This window comes from Piliocolobus tephrosceles, chromosome 13 (genome assembly GCF_002776525.5).
Source record: "Piliocolobus tephrosceles isolate RC106 chromosome 13, ASM277652v3, whole genome shotgun sequence".
In the NCBI taxonomy this organism is placed as follows: domain Eukaryota; kingdom Metazoa; phylum Chordata; class Mammalia; order Primates; family Cercopithecidae; genus Piliocolobus; species Piliocolobus tephrosceles.
In genome coordinates, this window is record NC_045446.1 from 106,261,672 (window position 1) to 106,267,164 (window position 5,493).

The 5,493-nt window shown below is 48.5% G+C and overlaps 1 pseudogene across 1 annotated transcript; it reads right to left on the reverse strand.

Moving 5' to 3' along the window:
• Positions 1–600: 600 nt before the first annotated feature.
• Positions 601–1,442, reverse strand: LOC111540170 (annotated as a pseudogene). Its single transcript, XR_002730909.2, has one exon. The product of XR_002730909.2 is annotated as a translationally-controlled tumor protein pseudogene (transcript).
• Positions 1,443–5,493: the final 4,051 nt, after the last annotated feature.

Here is a 5,493-nt window from a genome sequence, read left to right on the forward strand (position 1 = left end):
CTGAGAGAAGGTTGCTCTCACCCCAAACCCATGCTCCTCTTGGTACCTTCTTTAGGGTGTTCTCCTTCTTTTCACATGGCATTCCTATGCACTTGCGTACACCCCTTTATGAGTGTAAACAACTGGGACAAGTACTATCCTATATCTCCACAATCCAGCAAAAGGAGTTCACCAAGTGTCTCAGTCAGCTCAGGATGCTATGACAAAATACCATAGACTGGATAGTGTCAACAACCAACATTTATTCCTCACAGTTCTAGAGACTGAGAACTTCACACTCCAGGTGTCAAAAGATTCAGTTCTTGGTAAGAGCCCTCTTCTTGGTTTACAGATGGCCACTTTCTCACTATATCTTTAAATAGTGGAGAAAGAGAGAGCTCGGATCTCTCCTCTTCTTGTAAGGACACTAATCCTATCATGGGGGCCCCACCCTCATGACCCCATCTAAACCTAATTACCTCCCAAAGGCCCCATCATCAAATACCTTTACATTGGGGGTGCAGGGGTGGGGGGCTAAGGGCATCAACACATGAATTTTGAGGGATACAAACATCCTGTCCATAACCCTAAGCCTTTCCTGCTTTCTCACATTTCCCAATATTTTCTTTTTTTTTTGACTTTAAATGCATTTTATTTTTAGACAACCTACATGACATGTTTTTCTTAAAAACAATGCCTCCACTCCAAATAAATCACAGTCAAAATAAATGAAGAGCTCAAGATGACATCAGTCCCATTTGTCTTAAGTCCTGGTGTTGTGTGGATGACAAGCAGAAGCCAGTTATGATGACAGGTGATAGATCCAAAGTAATTGCCAAATTTGTTAACATTTTTCCATTTCTAAACCATCCTTAAAGAAAATCATATATGGGGTGACACCATCCTCACGGTAGTCCAATAGAGCAACCATGCCATCTGGATTCATGTTTTCATCAATAAAGAACTGGTAGTTTTTGAAATTAGCAAGGATGTGCTTGATTTGTTCTGCATCCCCTGTCATAAAAGGTTTTACTCTTTCTGGTCTCTGTTCTTCAAGCTTGCCTTTGATTGATTTCATGTAATCTTTGATGTACTTCTTGTAGGCTTCTTTTGTGAAACTTGTTTCCTGCAGGTGATGGTTCATGACAATATCGACACCAGTGATTACTGTGCTTTCGGTACCTTCGCCCTCTGGGCCTTCAGCGGAGGCATTTCCACCAATGAGCGAGTCATCAATGTTACCTTCTGTCCTACTGACCATCTTCCCCTCCACCTCCAGGCACAGCCCGTCCGCGATCTCCCGGATCTTGTAGATGTCGGAGAACATCTCATCGTGGCTGATGAGGTCCCGGTAGATAATCATGATGGCGACTGAAGGGAGATGACGGCGGCGCTAGCTTAGCAGGAGCCCAAAACTTGGAGCGAGCGCGATGCAGCCGGAGCGGCGCTCGGGGGGAGCCCCAATATTTTCTTAAAGAGAATCCAAGAGACTGGGTCAGGAATTAGTCACAGGGAAAAGTACAGTGCCATCAGATACAGGACAGATGTCCCCTCTCTGTGGTCAGTGGGAAGGGGAGTGCCTCTTAGTTGCTAGCTTCAAGTCCCAACCCCACCACGGACCTCAAAGCAGGTCAGCAATGGGTCATAGAAATAGGGTCACCTATCCTCCTTTCTCAGCCCTCTGGGGCTCCTGTTCATAGGATACCAGGTTTGTGGGGAGATGAGGACTCATGGGCCTGTCTGCCAGCATTCCTTGGACTCTAGAGCTGAAGGGGGCTAAGAAAAGGAAGGACAGAGGCTACACCAGCATCTGTGTGGCTGCTCAGGGCCATATGTTCTGAATGAGAATTTTCTAAGCCTGGGCAGCTGGCACATGATCAAGCATATGGCAGGATCCATGAGGCCCTTCCTAACCTTCCACCTCCTCCTGCCAAGTCAGTTATTCCTCCCTGTCATTCATGCCCACAACCCATCCTTCCCCACCCTAAAAACACCACATACACACACGCACACACACACAAACACACACACACCAATGGCCTCATCTGGACAGTCTACTCAACCTGAAATGGGATAGATGGGTAGAAAGAAAACATGGAACAGTCAAGAATGCCAAACCAGGAGTCCAAAGGCCTGGGCAAGGGAGAGCCCCTTTTCCAAATGCCAGTTTCCTCACCCGGACGCCCTGCAAAACACTATGCATAATCATCTCCCTGAGCCCGGAAGGGGCACTGCCCTGGGCACTGTGAAACTGAGCTGCGGCCCCTGTTCTGCGTAAACAGCACGTTTCTTCCCAAGTTCCTTTATCTGCAAAAGAAGGTAGCTGACTTTCCCCTCTGCAGTCCCTCCCACTCTACATCCTGTGTGCTCCCTGACGGTCTGAAGTCCCAGCCTGCCCTGCCTCCAAGGTTGTTTGAAAGTCACATGAAAGTGTGAATGTGGAGGTGCAGAAAAGTCTGCGAACAAAGAGAATGTCCGCAGAAGCCGGGGTGGGAGGGAAGGAGAAGAATCCTGCCTGGTCTCAGCCCTCCAGTGGGACATATGGCAGAGCCCTGGCTGGCTGGGCCAGTGTTCTCCCAAAGGCCTGGGGTCACCTGCACTATCTCTCTGATCATAGCAGATTTGCAGCTGTCTCCATTTGAGTTGGAAATGGTGGGCTTTTTGTAGTTTTCCATTTAAGAGCTTCAGACCCTTCCCTCCGCTTTTTTCCTTACTAAAGTTTCTCTCGCCAGCTTATGTAATATCCAAAAACCAATTGCTTATTTTCCTGTCTGCTTAGACATAAAAGTGGGACTCAGAGGGGAGCCTGCAGGCCAGGAGGCAGCCCCAGGCTGAGCCAGAGGCATCGGGAGGGAGAAGACCAGGCAGCTGGCTTCGGAGCTGGGTTGTAAAGGAGCTGAGTGCTTGGGGTCTCCCAGGGCCTCGGGGTTGGAAAAGGACCCCAGAGCTGAGCTCTCAGTTGACAGGGCCACTCTTCCTCTCCTCTGCTCTCCTCCACCCCCAAACAGGGCCTGGAGCACCGAGCCCTCTTGAGGCCACAGCTCAACCAGTGGAATGGGGCTGAATCAGCCTATTCCAGCAACTCGAGTTCGTCCTAGAAAGAAAGCAATTCGAGTTCGTCTGCAGGCTGCTCACACACCCCTGCAACGAACTCCCCATGGGGCCTGCGTTCCAAGTAGTCTCTGTAGTAAGGCATGGTTGGGCCTAGAGATCCAAGAGGGAACCCTCAGAAAATTCTAAAGAGACACAAACAAGCTCTGGCAAAACTGTAGAAATAGTAAAAAGATCTGTGGTTGTCAGGGGTTCTGGCGGGAGGGATGGAGCACAGGGGATGTTCAGGGCAGTAAAATGATTGTGCCTTGTGAGCAGGACAGGAGGGGGGTCATATGGGAACTCTGTCCTTTTCACTCAGCTGCACTATAAACCTAAAACTGCTCTTTAAAAAAAAAAAAAAAAAAAAAGTCTGTTGGCCGGGCGCAGTGACTCACACCCATAATCCCAGTACTTTGGGAGGCTGAGGCAGCTGGATCACTTAAGGTCAGGAGTTCAAGGCCAGCCTGGCCAACATGGTGAAACCCTGTCTCTACTAAAAATACAAAAATTTGCCAGGCACTGTGGTACATGCCTGTAATCCCCGCTACTCAGGAGGCTGAGGCACGAGAATAGCTTGAACCCAGGAGGTGGAGGCTGCAGTGAGCCAAGATCACACCACTGCACTCCAGCCTGAGCGAGACAGTGAGACTCTGTTTCAAATGATAATGAAGTCTGTTAATTAAAACAAACAAACATTTATAGCCAAAACTTAGAAACAATCCAAATGCCCTCCAACCAGTGAATGGTTAAACTAAATTGTGTTACAGGTATAGCGTGGACTACCACTCAGCAATAAAAACGAGCGAACCATTCACACCGTCCACACACACACACTCCTGGGTTCTAGTAACAGAGCCACTCACTGATGTGCTGTATGATCCTAGGCAAATCACTTGCAGTTTCTGGGCCCGAATGTGGCTCCCAGGGAAACCTTCTCACTCCGGCCCATCTCACCGCCTCACTCTTGTCCAATAGGACAAGACAGAAGCTAAATTCCACACCTTTCTTGCCTCCCTAGGAAGAATAAGCTCTCCACAGCCCCTAGCTCATTGGCAGTCCTGATGACTTAACCCCTCCCAGCCAATAAACACCCAGGGCTTTTTCTCTAGCCCATTTCAGCCGGGGCCCGGCTCTGTGGGACCAAGAGTCCAAGCGTCAGTGGAACCAGCCACCTTCCCTGCCTGACAAGGCTCCAGCCACCCTGGAGTCCAACTCTTCACCTTCCCCTCCCACCCTGGCCCTTCTCTGCTCTCCTGACTTGTCCATACATCATGAGGAATGCAATGCCCTTTTTTTAAAAAAAAAAAGCCATTTTGCTCTGAACTAACAGAGTCAGGCCTCATTGTTCCCAATATCGCCAAGCAATTTCTGAGCTAGGGGAGTGTTGAATTGGAGCAGGAAGATGGGCAATTGGGCAGGGTCAGCTGACACGATAGGGAGTGGGTCTGGAGAGCTGCAGGGAGTGGGGAGGAAGGGCTTAGACTGGGATTAGGAAAGAAGGATGCCGGAGTCTCCAGAGGTATAAGCAGAGGTGATACCCTGATATTTCCTGTCTCGGGGCTTCCTGCCGCACTCACTGGGCTCATCCCTCGGTTCACCTGGGATGTAACTTCTTTACCAATTGCTCTCCTTTCAAAAAGGATGACCTGCTCTAATATCTCAACTCTCTTTCCTGCAATTTCTACAGCAGAAATTCCAGGCAGTGAGAGTTAGAGTATCTCTAGGACCACAAAGATGTTGCCCAATATTTGACGGCCCAAGGATTGCCATACAAGGAAGCCTCCTTCAAGGCAGCGCTCCCAGGTCCTTCCTCAGGAAACCCCTGGCCCAACTCGGAATTAATTGCCCCCTGCCCTGGCTACCATGACATCTGTGCTCTGGCACAAATTTAGCACCTATCACATTCACTTAGCCCCCAGGCCACATGACACAAACGCAGGCTGAGCTCTGCGAGTTAATGCCCTAATGCTATTGTAAACTACACTTATGAGCAGGGACCACATTTATCTATCTTTATTTCTTCAGTCCCAAATACTGTTCCAGACACATAGTTGTGACTTAATAAATGTTAAATGAACAGAACACTCTGGTGGCTATACAACTCTGGGCACGACGTTGACTGGCTGACACCAATTATCTAAAGGGACATCAAAACACTCTCGGGAGAAGGAAATTCATTTCCCACAGCCTGCAGAACAGAGCTGTCCAGTAGAACGCTGTGATGAGGGCAATGTCCTATATCTGCTCTGTCCAATACCTAGCCACTAAGAACACAGGGCTGTTGAGAACCTAAAGAGTGGCTAGTGTGACTAAGGAACTGAATTTTTTAATTTTAGTGAATTTCCAATTAAATAGCCACATGTAGCTGGTAGCTACCAAACTGGACAGCATAGTTCTAAAAAAAAAAAAAAAAAAAAAAAA